At 48.5% G+C, this 14,806-nt stretch overlaps 1 long non-coding RNA gene across 4 annotated transcripts in view; it reads left to right on the forward strand.

The window, feature by feature from the left end:
- Positions 1-14,806, forward strand: part of LOC308610661 — a 279,944-nt gene that overhangs the window by 124,051 nt on the left and 141,087 nt on the right. For all 4 annotated transcript variants that reach the window (XR_014014600.1, XR_014014601.1, XR_014014602.1 and 1 more), the window contains one exon: positions 10,871-11,016. This is a non-coding gene — a long non-coding RNA (uncharacterized lncRNA). The remainder of the gene's footprint in view (positions 1-10,870; positions 11,017-14,806) is intronic.

Consider the following 14,806-nt stretch of genomic DNA (forward strand, 5'->3'; position numbering starts at 1 on the left):
GATGTGCCTTGGCGCTGTCAAGGCCCTGCGAGGTGCTGTCCACAGCAGAGAGCTGCTCCTGGAACTGATACAAGACCTGGGACCCTTCCTGCCTCACCAGCACTGGAGAGCATTCAACAGCATAGACCCAGGTCGCTGCACTGAACCAGGTCACCGGGACACATGGCTGACCCAGGGGGTACCCTCCTCATGCCCCCCCGTACCCATCCAGAACCACATGAAGGGCTGACAGCCAGAGGCTGGAACAGGCATGTGTTCCCCACAGGGGTCCTTGCCCGAATCCAGGACCCTGGGTTGGGACTGAGAGTCCTGGAACATAGACCTGGAGACAGGGCTCAGGACAAGCTGGACGATGTGGATGCTGAGCTTAGAGGACAGGCCTTCCTTTCCTCTGAGAGGCGCTTGTTTGTTTGGTTTTGTTTCTTAAACCAAGGGGATTACCGTGGAGCAAACACTGGAAGGGCCAGAGACCTTTGGGCTGACGACAGCTGGCTTCCCCAGCCCCTTCAGGGATGCCAGGGTACCCACTCAGGCCACTTTTCATGAGGAGAGGGGGTCCCAAATCTATGTCAGTGGCCGCCGTCAGCCACCATTAAGGAAGCAGCAGGCTGGCGGGTGGAGCTCTTTCCCCGGCCCAGCCCATATGGCCGGAGTTGGACCCCTACTGGACTCACAGCTTCACCCTGCCCCGTCCTGAGACCTTCATGTCAGGGCAAGGGTAGGTCAAACTCAGGGGAGGGCAGAGCTCCTGGTGGAGGAAGGACAGAAGACCCAAACTCTCAAGGTGAGGGAGGGGTTTCTGGAGGACTGTAGGGCCTCTGGGCTGCGGGGTCCCTGTTCCGAGCGACAGCCCTTCTCCTTTGTCCTCTCTGATGAGCACCCCCACGGCCAGACCCTGCCCTCACCCACTCGCCTCACCCTCCACGCAGCCCCTGGGCCCAGGACGCTGACTCACTTTTGCGCCATCTCGTAGTAGATCATCCGGGCAGAGTTGCTAATGTGCTGCCATTCCTGCACGGCCCTGCACAGTCCCTCCTCCAGTGTCATGGTGGGCTTCAGGCGGGCCAGGGATCGAAGCGCTGGGCTGTAAGCACTCGGGGTCAGTCTCTGTGCCCAGCCCAGTCCCCACCTGCCTGACCCCACCCGCCAATGTGGACCACACGTCGCTCAACACAGCATGACTGAGCCACAGGAGGGTGAGAGGCAGGTGTCTGGGATGTGGCAGAGACAAGCCTTCCCGGCTACTGCCGTCACCGCCTCACACTCCCTCGAGGATGACCATCCACTCCCAGGCTAGAGCTGGGACACTCTGCCTTGGGGAGCTCTTTTCCTCTTCAAGGCTGCCTTTTCATAATAAAAATCACCATCATCAGTGAGGCGTGGCATGTGCCAGGCAATCTGCTCACACTTCATAGATTAGCCCAAGGAGTCTTCTGCACGGTCCTCTGAGTGAAGTGTGATTGTCCCCTTTTTACGAGGGACCGCAGGTTTAGGATGGAAATGCCTGCCAGGCTCACAACTCTAGCGGGAGAGAGCCCACGCCCTTAGGAGAGCTCTACCATCACCCAGTTCTTACTGGAATTCTCCACAACAACGAAGTCCAGGCGTGCATGAAGAACATACCTGGGCCCCGCCCTCCTCCCCCTCCTCCGAAGTGACCTCCCCCGGCCACGTACACTCAAGTCCTGTATGAAAGGAGACGTCAGCACAGGAGAGTGTGGCATCCACTCCTTGGCTCCTCAACTTACACCACGACCCTCTCTGACTGCAAGTCTTCAGGCCATATTACATTGAGAATCATGGAAGAGCAAGCTGGCTAGACTCACAGGGGGGTGGGGTCAGTCGAGATAAGGCACATGTCAGTCATGATGTCAGGGACTGGCAGGCTCGCCCGTATGGCCGACAATGTGCCTTCCCATGGCATGGACATCGCCCTCACACCTTGCTTCCAGGATCCCTAGAAACCTAAGCTGCGAGTCCATCCCCAGTTCCTCTTTATGTAAGAGCTCCGATAAGCTCACGACCCCCTGAGCGTTCACTCACATGAGAAAGCAGGAAAGAGCTTCTGCATCAGGACTCTGGGGAAGGTGTCTCCGGGCCAGTGGCTTGAGGCGCTGCCAACGTCGGAAGTTACTGTACACGCTCTGGTGGTTAGAGCAGTCCTCCTGCGAGGCGTAGGGCTGGTTGGTGTCCAGGCTGCCCTCCCTGGAAGTGCCATGTGGCCATGGCCCAGAGTTCACTGGGCGAAGGTTAGGGGCCATCTGGGCAGCTGGTGGTGGAGCTTGAGGAGGAAAGCCTGGGGTCCAGCCTCCCCTGCCAGCCTGAGTAACTCCAACAGCTGGAGCAGTCACAATGGTCTCCATCGCAGGGGTGGCTAAGAATATGGGTGCAGGACATGCAGCACTCACTCTGAGGGCCCCTGGAGTGCTCAAGTTGAGGGGGCCCTGAGGAACGATAAAGGTCTGAGTCTGGGGGGCCTGCACTGGCCTCCCTTGTGACCTGACTTGTACAGTGAAGTTGCAAGCCCCAGGGGCACTGGGGCCACAGCCACCGTTAGCCACCAAAGGCATCCTGGGGAAAGCTGGCAGCCGCAGGCTGCTGCCAGGAGGGAATGCGGGGGCGATGAGAGGTGGCAGGTGCTGCTCCCAGGGTGGCCGGTGCTGGGCGCCAGGAATGGGTGGAGGAAAGGACACTGCCATGAAAGTAGACAAGGAGGCACCGGGGTTCATGGTGACATCCGTTCCCAGCACTGCAGATGCTGTTGAGGCAAAGGAAAGGAGTGAATGGAGGAGGAGAATGGGCAAGTGGGACTGAGGCTTTCTGCGGCATCAGAGTGTAAATCACAGATGAGAGACACTTGGACAGGGGAAACTGCAGCGGGCAAATGTCTTCAAGTGATTTTCATGCCCTGACCTCCAGTTGAGAATTATTCCACTGGTGACCCCACGCCCATCCACCAAGCTCCCTGACCCCTGCCTGCCGAGAAGAAATTGCCTCAGCAAGCACTCACTTGGAGAGCCTCCCTAAGGCACACCCTGGCACCTAAGCCTCACAGGCTGTCTCCCAAGACCTGGAGCTGTGTGGACATCCGCTCTGTGAGAAATGCCCCTCAGCCGGCATACTAGCAGGTAGGGGCCTTCTGCAAGGTAAGTTCTAGGCCCCCAAAGGCCCTTTGTGGACAGGCACTGTGTAAAATATTAGGGCCCCACCTCCTCCTCAGTCCTCCTTTTCCTGATGCTCAGTATAAATCCCCTCTTTCTTTCCTAGCCTCACAAAACAAAATGCTGGAAAATATCTCTAATGGAATCCTGATACAAACCCATGACACTGGCCCAGAAAGCACCTGCATCTCAGAGCAACTCACAGCAGATACGTAACATGGGCCAGGTCCTGCCACCCCCTCCCCAGTGCCCAGAGTCACTGTCATCAGTCAGGAGTTCTGTTCCTAGGGGCTTGGGGTGGTCTCAGAAGTAGGCGCGTGTCCCTTAGATTCTGTCATTTCACAGCCAGTGATGGCTGCAGAGGATTAAACAAGGGCTAGGGAATTGTCATGTTACATTGGTCGTGGGAGTACAGACCGCCTGTGGTCCTTTCCCTTCCAGCTCCCAATAACGGAGAGACAATCTGAGATGCAGGCATAAGCCAGATGCCATGGCGATCAAGTTGTCTGAAACACATCCCCGTTCAGGAGAACAAGGTACACACCACGGTGCACCTAACGAACCAGAACAGATGTCATAAGACGTTTAACAGTAACACAGAAGATCATCTTCCTGATCCTGGGCTACATTCCTTCCCCCTTTAAAAGAGGAAGCAGACTTCATAGACATTCCACCCGAACCAACCCCACTCCACATCTGTTCCCTGTCCATGAAGGAGTGACATGAAATAGGAACAAACTCTTCCTCTCAAGGCAGCCTGAGGGTCCACCATGAGATACTGGACAAGATGAAGTAGGTCTGAAGTACTGCCATTCCACAAAAGGAAGAACAATTCAGAGCAACTCAGAACCTGAGCCCTCTGTTGCCTGAAGTTACACGTAACGGTTGCCCATCCCCTGTTGAATCCAAGGCAACAGTTACCTGAACTGAGAAGTGAGCTCTGGGCTGGGAGGAGTGGACGAGGTGTGGGCTGCGGCAGTTAGAGTAACCCCCTGCCTAGCTCTCGGAGAGGACACTTCACTGCAGCTGTGGCCACACACAGCCCCATTGAATAGTTTTCTCACCAAGACCATCTCTCCCCACGGCCCCCTGAGATACGGTATGCTCCTGTTTAAATCCCTTTGAAAGATATGGTGAGGCAAGCTTCAGGTGCCTCAGGAACACAATACAGCTCTAGGCTTTCCTCATGACCCTCCCTGTGTCACCACCAGGACATCACACACATCCTTACACACACGTTTCAAAGTGGCTTGTCTCCCTTCTAGAAAGAATCAAACTGTCTGCTGCCATCCTTTCTCCATAGCCAGGGCAATTCCTCTTGATCCACCTCCAACGACCCCTCCTCCCCAGGGCAGTCTCAGGTTTCTTCAGGCTCCCCAGTCTCCCCAGGTGAAATGTCCTTTGTGCGTCCAGTGCTCTCTTCTCCCTCTACTTCAGTCCAACTATGTGCCCACAGTTAAGTGTAACGTGTGAACCCGAAGGATGTGAGGATGGCAGGGTCTCTGAGAACACACCCCCAGCCTATAGGCTTACCTCCTATTGAAGCCATCCTGCAGGCTTGGGCACGGACTACTGCTGCCTGGAAGCCTCAATGAGCAAAGTCAAGACCAGGAGCCAGAGAGCGACCTGCTTCAGCAAACGCTCGGGATCCAAGTCAACGAGGGACACGTTTGAAAGTAAACAGGAAGATGCGGGCTGAACCGTTCTGCGGTGGGGGAGGGGCAGAGGGCACGTGGGTCGGGGTGGCGTGCTCTGGGGGGACATTCCACGAGGGATCTGGCAGGTAGGCAAGAACCGGAAGTTCCTTCCACCTCCCACAGTGGCAACACAATTGGCGTGTGCCTCTTTAGGCAGTTTATAAACTGTTGTTTTGATTCACGGCACCGAGGTTGAACATGACAGTCCCTTCCTTTCACGTCTTTATCCATCAACCTAGGTTTTTTGTTTTTTGTTTTGGTTTTTTTTTTTGGCGGTACGCGGGCCTCTCACTGTTGTGGCCTCTCCCGTTGCGGAGCACAGGCTCCGGACGCGCAGGCTCAGCGGCCATGGCTCACGGGCCCAGCTGCTCCGCGGCATGGGGGATCTTCCCAGACCGGGGCACGAACCCGTGTCCCCTGCATCGGCAGGCGGACTCTCAACCACTGCGCCACCAGGGAAGCCCTGGAGCTTTTATAATGAAGGAAAACTTAAATGATTTGCAACCAGTAACTTCATACTAGAGGAATGGTGAGGCAAAATATTGTACCCAGGCACTCGAGAAAGGCAGGCTTCCTTGTTGTTTCCTCCCTTTGTTCAGTCATTCAACCAATTATTTACAAGATTCTCACTCATAATTCTGATACAGTATTTGAAGGACTCTTCTCAAGGTCACTGATACAAAAATTGCACCGTGCAAAAATTAGCCAGTCCCAATTCTGCAATCACTTTTGTAATACTTCAAAATCCTACACCCCACAGACAGAGATAATCAAATTAGACCAAATCTAATTTGGGAAGACCAGTCACAGAAGGGAGTATCTAAAAGTCCTTTGGATCATGATCTCTGACTATTCCTGCACAGAATTTGGGGGCGGGCATTGACTACTGAGAAAAAACATCTCTGGACATGCATCACAAAACTTAGAAGACAGTTCATTTCCACTCAATCACGAAACATTAAAGAAATGAAGAGATACCATGTTTGTGTCTTGTGGAGTTTTCAAGTCTGCACCTGGAGGCGCTTAGTGCTGTTACAGGTGAGGGGTCTTCAGAGGCATCCTGTTGAGTGAGAAATGCTCTAATCTTGCATTTGACCAGAAAGCGGATCTGATGATTGAAGTTTCTTTGGGAAGTATTACAAAGTCAGGTCAGTAAGTTGATCCCGCTACTATTTTTGTTGCTGTTGTTGTTCTTGTTTTATTGTCAACTGAAATTCTGCAAGATATTATAAAAAAGGAGGGAGGGAAAGTCAAATTGTTCCCATACTACCTGTTGAAATTGGCCCAGATTGTCAACTCTTTCTCAAAATTATTTTTTAAAAAACCCCAAAACCGTACAAAGGAAACACCTGTGAACACTGAGAAAAAATATTCCAGTAGAGTAAATGCGTTGGAAAAACTCTAGGAACGGAGTCAGGAGACAGTATCATAAGAGTGTTTCCCAGGTCTGAAATTCTTTGCTAGCATTGTTCTTTAACGGAAACTTCAGGTGTGCTAGGGAAAAGGACCTACTGTTTTTTGAAAGGCATTAACAAGAACCAAGGAACTGCAGTCCAAAGGGCATGAAAGTACTTGTACAGCGGAGCTCTCCAGAACTCTTTGTAGCTAAGTGCATGGGTTTCACGAGTGCACATTTCACAAGAGCTGGTTTTAAGAAGAGACCGTCACGAAGGTTCCCAGCGAGGAGCGTCACCAGAGAAGTTCCGCAGCTTGCCCGACCCTCTGTCCATTTCTGTCCTCTCCTGCAGAGACCTCCTAGGCCCGCGCACCCCGCGCCTGCACGCCCGCGCACGCCTGTGCACGCCCACTGGGGCGGGGCTCTCGGGCACGCGGACCGCCGTCCTGCAATGGCTCCCGGCGTCTGTTGGGGCAGTTTGCTCCGGAAGACAGGAGCGCATGCGCGAGCGCGGAGGGTGGGGCCCCAATGGCTGTCCGGCGGGGGAGGGGCCTGTCATGGCGGCCTCTAGAGTCAATTACAGGAATCCTGAGGTAAGGGGTACGGGGACTTTTCACCCCTCAGGTGTCACCGCTCTGCGCTGTTGTTCACCCTGTGGGTTATTTGTGCCCTTGTCCCTGGAAGGAGACTCCCCACAATGTGGATTCACGCCCCCATAGAGCTCGATTCCCTTGAGATGTTTACCCCAGGATTATTGGCACCACTGGGGAGCCGGCTGCACGAAGGGTTCAGTGATTGCGGGGCCTACAGTGGGGGGTAAATAGCGTGTGCGAGCTATTAAACAGGTGCCGTTCTAGTCTGCGCGTTGTGAAGAGTACAAAAGCTAGAGGGAAGTTCTTGCGAGTTGAAAACCCTCATCTGGTTTCGAAGGTGTAGCTCAGGTGATTGGAAAATGAGTGAAGATGGAAGGAACACACCCATCGTTTCACTAGTGTCTTCCTTCTTATCAAAAAAACATCAGTCAACACTTATGTTCAAACTGCATTCTTTTGTCAGTGATGCGAGCAACTTTGCTGAATGTGGTAATAAACATGTATTTGTAGTCTGGTGTCAAATCATGATTGATTTGCAAGCATAGATGGGGTCTGTACATATTTAATTGGTTGGTGGGAATCTGATAGGTAGTCAAATGTGTGGGTTGGTTTTGTCCGTGGATATTTGTGTTTGAAGGGAGGTCATGCCTGTGTTTTTGTGAAAGTGTGTAAGAGTGAGTGTTGTATTTGGAGGGTGTTGAGATGTGACGCAGGCATACTCAAGGAGTTGGTGGTTAGGTGTTTGTAATTTGGTGTTTGGGGAATATGTTTACATGTGTTTTTTTCACCCATGATTTTGGGGATTTGTGTGTGTCTCATGGTGGATTTGGAAGGATTATCTGCATATGCATAAGGGCAATGTCAGGAAAAGTAATGGTGTATATTACTTTGGGTGTCCAGTCTGTTTATTTTGTATATTTGGGGAATGTAGGCTGATCATTTGTGTATTCAGGGCATGTTGTATGGTTATGGGGTGTTTGTGGGTGTGCATTTTCAGGAGCTGTCTATGAAAATTTGGATGTGTAGAGGGCAAGTCTGTGACTCTTTTATGGGGCTGGTGGATGTTGAATGTGTAGGTATGTTGTGTTTGTATGATCCTGTATTCTGCAAGATGGCAGAGTTAATTCTGTGTGAGAGGTTGGGAATGTAGGGTTATGTATACGCCAGTAGTGTGGTACTGTATGTGTATTTGGAACAAAGGGCCTATAGGGTGACATTATTGCCTATATGTAGTGTACTGGGTAATTGTGGTTCTATTTGGGACTTGTGGAGAGTTGTGTGTTAAATGAGTTTGTGTGTGTATTCAAGGGGCATGGCCACTTGGAGGAATATTTGCTGAGGCTGTGCATTTGTAATTTTCAGTAGGAGCCTCTTAGGCTTATGTATTTTGGGAAGTGAGTATATGTGTATCTGATAGAGAGGTGGGGTTCTATGTTTCTACAGGGAAGATGGACAATTGCATTTATATGTATTAGAAATATGTGATACGGGTATTTGTTAGTACTTGCATATGTGTGAGCTGGCTCCTGATAGCTAGGGATAATTTGATATATGGAAGTTGTTTCATAAATGGTTTGCTGGAGATATTTCCGTGTATCTTACTTGTGTATTCTAATCCGTGTGCGTGTCCGTCATCAGGTGCATGCATTATCAAAGTTTGATCATAAGGTATGGAGTTGTTAGGAGTATTCAAAGTGTATTTCTTTGGAGAACGCTAGGGTGTTTATACATGTGTTTGGTAGGAGTAAGAGGTGGTCTGTCTATATATTCAGGGTGAGGGTAGAAATATATATATACACACACACATATACAGTTTATATGTTGGGGTAGTGGTGGGGAGCTTGTATTCTGGAGAGGTAGCATAATGTATAGTGTTTGGGAGGGGATCCATATGATCAGGGGTTAGGAATATTTGCATGTGTGTGTCCATAGGTGTGTGAGAATTGTGTATGTATATTAGTAAGAGTGCAGAGGTTGCCGGTGTTTTTCTGTTTTGAGTGTGTCTGAGCATTTGGGGTGTATACTCATGAGTAGTTTGTGGGTGTGTGTATTTGTGATTTGTGAGTGTATCAGGAGGATTAGAGTCCTCTATGTGTCTATTTCAAAAGGTAATGCCTGAAGAATTTAGTGGTGTTGCTTGTATGTGTGTTCTCAGTATTAGTGAGGTGGACTTATATGTACAGTTGACCCTTGAACAACACGGGTTTGAACCACACGGGTCCACTTATAGTGGATTTCTTTTTCAGTAAATACTACAGGACTACTACAGGATCCATGGATGCAGAGCCACTGCATGGAGGGTTGGCGCCCTAACCCCCAAGTAGTTGTTCAAGGGTCAGCTGTATTTGATAAGTACAGGTTATTTGTGTCTGTGTGTGTTTTTGAGATCCTGGGGCTTTTTGGGTATGTATTCTGCGAGATGTGAGAGTTTAGTTTGTGTGTTTGGAAACAAGTAGACTGTGTAGGTTATGTGTGTGTGCAGGAATCCTGGAGTCTATGTATTTTAGGGCTGTGGGATTGCATATGGGTCTTTTTTGGGGTTGCACATGAGACAGTTGTGTACTTGGTGAGCCTGTGTGTTTAGGTACTCAGTGTGTACATCTGGATGGCATATTGGTTGCACATGTTTGTTTTCAGGCCCATGTTGTGTGTGTATATATAGTTGTAAGAGTGGAATGTGAATATCCAGGGTGAGTAAGGTTTCATCTGTAAAAATGTAGGTAGTAAGAGGTGGTCTGTTTGTGTATTTATTCAGGGTGAGGGTAGAAATGCACGTGTGTGTTCAGGATATATATATATATATAATATATATATATATATGTATATGTACAAACACATATGTATATCTGGTATCTTTTTGGTTATATATCTGTGGTGGGAGTTGAGGGTTCTACTTGGGGTGTAAGTGGATTCTGTGCAGATATTCACAGGAAAAGGTATGGGATGTGCTGGAACTGGTTCATAGTATCTTGGGAGAGTCAATGGTGCATATCTCTTCCCAGCTCTGTGTTTAGTGATGTCAGGTGGGTAGCTTGAAATTGGTCATGCTGGGAATATTTATACCATGTAGATACCATAAGTGAAGTCTTTCCTGCCTTTCTCGGAGAGCTTTTTATCAATCACTTGCCAGCGTACCACTGATATGCATGTTTGGATGTATGTATGTATGAAGCAAGAATATTTGGGCATCGGTGGGTATGTATGGGACACTTATGTGAATTGTGAGTGGGGCATCTGGGGCTATGGGCCTTTGTATATGTGCATTGACCCTGGTAATTGTGAATCATTGCATTGCTCCTATCAGGTTGGTCTGTTCTTTAGGGCCAGAGAATCCCCATAAATGTTGTTGATTCCCAGTAGAAATCATGCATATGGATACAGGGGTGTCTGTACCTTAGTCAGGTGGACACTCCTTCAGCATTTGTGTGGTTCTAGCATCTGGGTCCCTAGAAGGAGGGGCCTGGTGGACAGATGGCCATGCAGAGCAGAACCTTCACAGGTGTGTTGTTGGCGTGACAGGCAGCAATCAGAAAGTCATGGGGCTTCCTGGCTAGGAGGTCAGATGACCAAGGGCTCTCCCAGGAAAACCCCCTGAGAATCAGTTGGACAGCTACAGGCGTTACTGGCTCTTCTGTGGCACAGCTGACGTACAAGGACACCCTCCACATGGGGTCCAGAGCCATGTGTCCCTGAGCCCAACTGCCCCAGGGTGGTGGGAACTGTTGCGTATCAGGCTGGTCAACTGTATCACTAGGTCTCAACCAACCTGTCTCATGGAAACCTAAGACCTCACGGATAGGCAGGACCTCTAGGGATCACTGAGCTTACAAGGACAGAGGTAGGGAGGCTTTGTCACTGAGGGAGAGTTGGGGACTGAGACCTGGAGAGCCTGGGGCGTCCCACTCTGAGGAGATATGGCTCTGATGTTCCCAAACCCTTTAGACATGTTCTCTGTTCTTTTCTGAAGGCTCAAGATGCTTCTAGCAGTGGGAAGCTTATCTCAGTTTCATGTTTCTCTGATAGGATGAACTGACCCTTTTATTCACTATTCTACATCAAGCTGCAAACCCATCAGAGGGAACCATGTGATCACTGTAGCCACCAGCTGACCCCACAGCCACCTTGTGCCTCCCTTGGACCCACCCAAGCATTTCTGCGCCTTCTTTATGGTGAGTCTTGTGGCCTTTTCTCTCTCATTGTGACTCCTCCTGCCAATAAAACATGCTGTGAATGTTAACAAAAGGAAGCCTCCACTAGAATTGGAGTCTGGAAGGCCCATAGAGGGAGCTCCCATGCCGTGTCCCTCATCATCAATTACCCCCACAGGAAGAGGTCATTTACTGACCCCAAAGAGGAAGTGCAACCCCTTTACTACCCCAGCTGGAGGAGGGAAGACTTCCTTCCTGGCCAGCAACAAGATATAGAAAATAGAAATAGCTAATAGAAAATTCCGCAGTTTAGCCAATGAGACGCCATTGTCACCTGAAGTTTTACTTTCCTCCAGTGAACTTTCATTTTTTCCCTTGATGATGACTTTCTTTCCTTGTCCCACCCTCCTTACTATACAAGCTTTCTGGGACTTCCCTGGTGGTCCAGCAGCTAAGACTCCACGCTTCCAATGCACGGGGCATGGGTTCGATCCCTGGTCGGGGGAACTAAGATTTCCACATGTCATGTGGCATGGCCAAAAAAAAAGAAAGCCTTCCATGTTGTGTAACCCGTTGGAGTATCTCCCTTTCTATCAGATGAGATGCTGCCTGATTCATGAATGGTTTAATAAAGCCAATTTATTCAAAATTCAAAGTAAGTCTTCCAATTTACTCAGTTAAATTTTGTTTTTTAATACATTGGTGGCATGCAGAGGTGGCCACTAACAGTTTAATATGTATCCCTCCAGAAATGTTCTGTATAAAAATATGTATGTGCACTTTTCTTGGGCTTCCCTGGTGGCGCAGTGGTTGAGAGCCCGCCTGCCGATGCAGGGGACACGGGTTCGTGCCCCAGTCCGGGAAGATCCCACATGCCGCGGAGCAGCTGGGCCCGTGAGCCATGGCCGTTGAGCCTGCGCGTCCAGAGCCTGTGCTCTGCAACGGGAGAGGCCACAACAGCGTGAGGCCCACATACCACAAAAAAAAAAAAAAAAAAAAAAAAAATATGTATGTGCACTTTTCTAAAATCCACTCTTATGATTGCTACTGCTAACAAGATGATTTTATGATTAAATGCTTATCTTTTTAAAAAGAGAAAGGTAAATATATTGGTGGCAGTGATGGGATCTGAAGCAAATTTCTGATAACATTTGGGACAAGGAGAAACAGGTGTGGTGCCCACAACTCCTTTGAGTTCACTGTCTTTCTGGCCATTCCTGAAGGTTGTTGGTAAGCTCCTCTTGGTTTGAGCTCCATTCTCTTTGCGTTTGTGCTCCCAATCTAATTGGCTTTCCTTTACAGGGCAGGTCAGTTTGGCTGGTAGAGGATTCTCCCTGAGGCCAAACCCCTAGCCTTTCAGATGGAAATTCCCAGGACACAGTAACATCTCTTGGTTATTGCCAGTATATTTTTGAGTGGTAAACCGTAGCCCCTAATTTTGTTCCCTGGATTCCACACTGGGCACTGCTGACAGTGTAGTCTGCACTTGCCCATCTGTTTGGAATCAGCCCCCAGTTTCCATGCTTGGAGCTGTTGGTGGCAGCTATAGTTCTCCATTTTGTTTGGAATCAGTTTGCAGTCCCCATTCCTTGGGATTTGCCAGTTGGATCTTTTTCCTCCGTTCAAGGATCCCTGGGAATTGGTGGTGGTGCATACCAGGCCTTCTTTTGTCCAGGACATAGTAACATCTCTTTGTTACTGCTGATATATTAAGGCACAGTTTTCTTGTGTGTTCTTTTGGGTTGACAAAGGCTAGCTAAGGAAATGAGATCTTTTATCGCCAAAGAGTTGAGAATGCCAGCTTCCGGCACACCTGCTTATTTTATATTTAAGAACTATGGTCCTGGAGGTTGTAGATATTTAGAAAGATGGCAAAATTATACTAATATTAATCTAGAATTACAGTGGTCATTGTGGGGCATGTTGCAGTTAGAGAAGATTGTTCATTTAAGGAAAACACTAGAGAGCAAGGGTTCACAGATTGCACAGGGAGAATGAGATGCCTGCTTTACTTGGTATGTAAAAGTTCACAGAAGGTTTCAAGATTCCAAAATAGCTTCGTTTAGAGACTTAGAACAAAAAGCTAATGCAAAATTAAAGAGACAAGAGGTACCTGAGACAAAAGACCGTAGGACGGATGTGACTGCAGACGTACCTCCTACTGTCCCCCCCTTTCCGTTCTCACCCGAGGACTCTTGTGTTACTCATTTCCTGTCTGAAATACTTTTCTGTCCCAAAGAGAATATTTAACAATTGCCATTTAAAGTAAAACTACCTGAGGTTGCAGGTGAGCCCCCTCAGGTGTCCTTTACCCCTTGGTCAAAGACTGAACTGAGAGCTGTAGTCAAAGAATTCTCTAAACCTAGGGAGGAACCCCCAACATTTTTTGAAGAATTTAGAGTCACTGTCAGGGCGTATGTCCCCAAACTGCTAGATCTTTATCCGCTTGTACACATGTTGGTAGGACTGGGTGAAATCCCAGAATGGATGTGGGAAGCAAAATGACATAATCCCTAGGATGATATTCAAGATCCTCAACGTAAAAAGGCTTGCAGAATAACAACTAACCTTTTATAAGCTATTCCTAAAATCTTCCCTGCTCACACTTGGTCTCTTATTAATTGGCCTAATAATGATCGATCTATTATTCACTCGTACAAACAAAAGAGGGGTGAATCTGTGGAAGACTTTAGAGCCAGTTTGGCAGCTCTCTTTTTACAGCAGTTGGTGTTCCAAGGAATAAAAAGACCACTCAGCCTGCTTTAACTGCCCTCTTTGTAAATGGATTATCTTCTGAGATTAGTGGATTGATAAAAGGGCCGAAAAGAGGGTGGGAGGCTCTAGGCCTCACTGAACTCGTGACTATAGCGGAGCATTTTGAAAGGACCCTGGAGCAAGATCACAAACAGAAATCCACCAAGCTCATAGCCTTACAGTTACAACAGCTCTAAGGCAAGGGACACAAAATAACACCTGGGCCTCCCCCATTACAACCTCCTAGGGGTCCATGATCAATTCGATGACCCAAAGTTGATGTTTCATTTGTAATCAGTGAGGACACTGGAAAAAGAGGTGTCCTCAAAGGTCCTATGCAAACTCTTCACAAATGCTCTCATATCTGTCTCACAGGGAGGGCCCCCCATGACCCTCTCCCCTGGTTGGCAGAACTCCAGAGGTTCTCTGGTCAACTGTTACCAGCAATGACCTTAAACAGCCCAGAGGAAAATATAATGAAAAACTGCCAAATTTTAGTTGATACTGGAGCTATGCTTTCTACTTTAAACCCCACTCTCATATTTTACTTTGAAATCTACATTAAACTCTAACCCTAACTGTAAACATAATTACCTAACCCTTTAACACCCTACCCCTAGCCCTATCCAGAGCTGTGCTTTCTACTCTAAATCCCACCCTCAAAGAACAACAGGTCCCTCTGAGTAAAGAGGATGTTTCCATAGTGGGAGTACCTAATACAGTTCAGAGAGAATTTTTATCTCAACCAAGATTCCTTTTTGCTATGCAATATAGCCCCAGTTAATCTGTTCGGTAGAGATCTCTTTTCTAACTTAAAAGGGTCGGTACATTTTGCCTCCAGTGGAGATCTCACCTCAAAGTTTCCTGATCAGCCTGAACCTGATCATTTATGTTCCTTACAATCTGTCCTGGACATAAAAGCGGAAGTTCAACAAAAGTTCCCTAATTGGATGGAGATGCCTGCAATTTGGGGGGCTACTTCTGACAGTGTTAACATCAGAAGAATAAAAAAATGCAAACCTATGAAGATTCAGATAGATGTAGCTAAACCTCTCCC

Source organism: Mesoplodon bidens (assembly GCF_964165515.1).
Source record: "Mesoplodon bidens genome assembly, chromosome: 2".
Lineage (NCBI taxonomy): Eukaryota > Metazoa > Chordata > Mammalia > Artiodactyla > Ziphiidae > Mesoplodon > Mesoplodon bidens.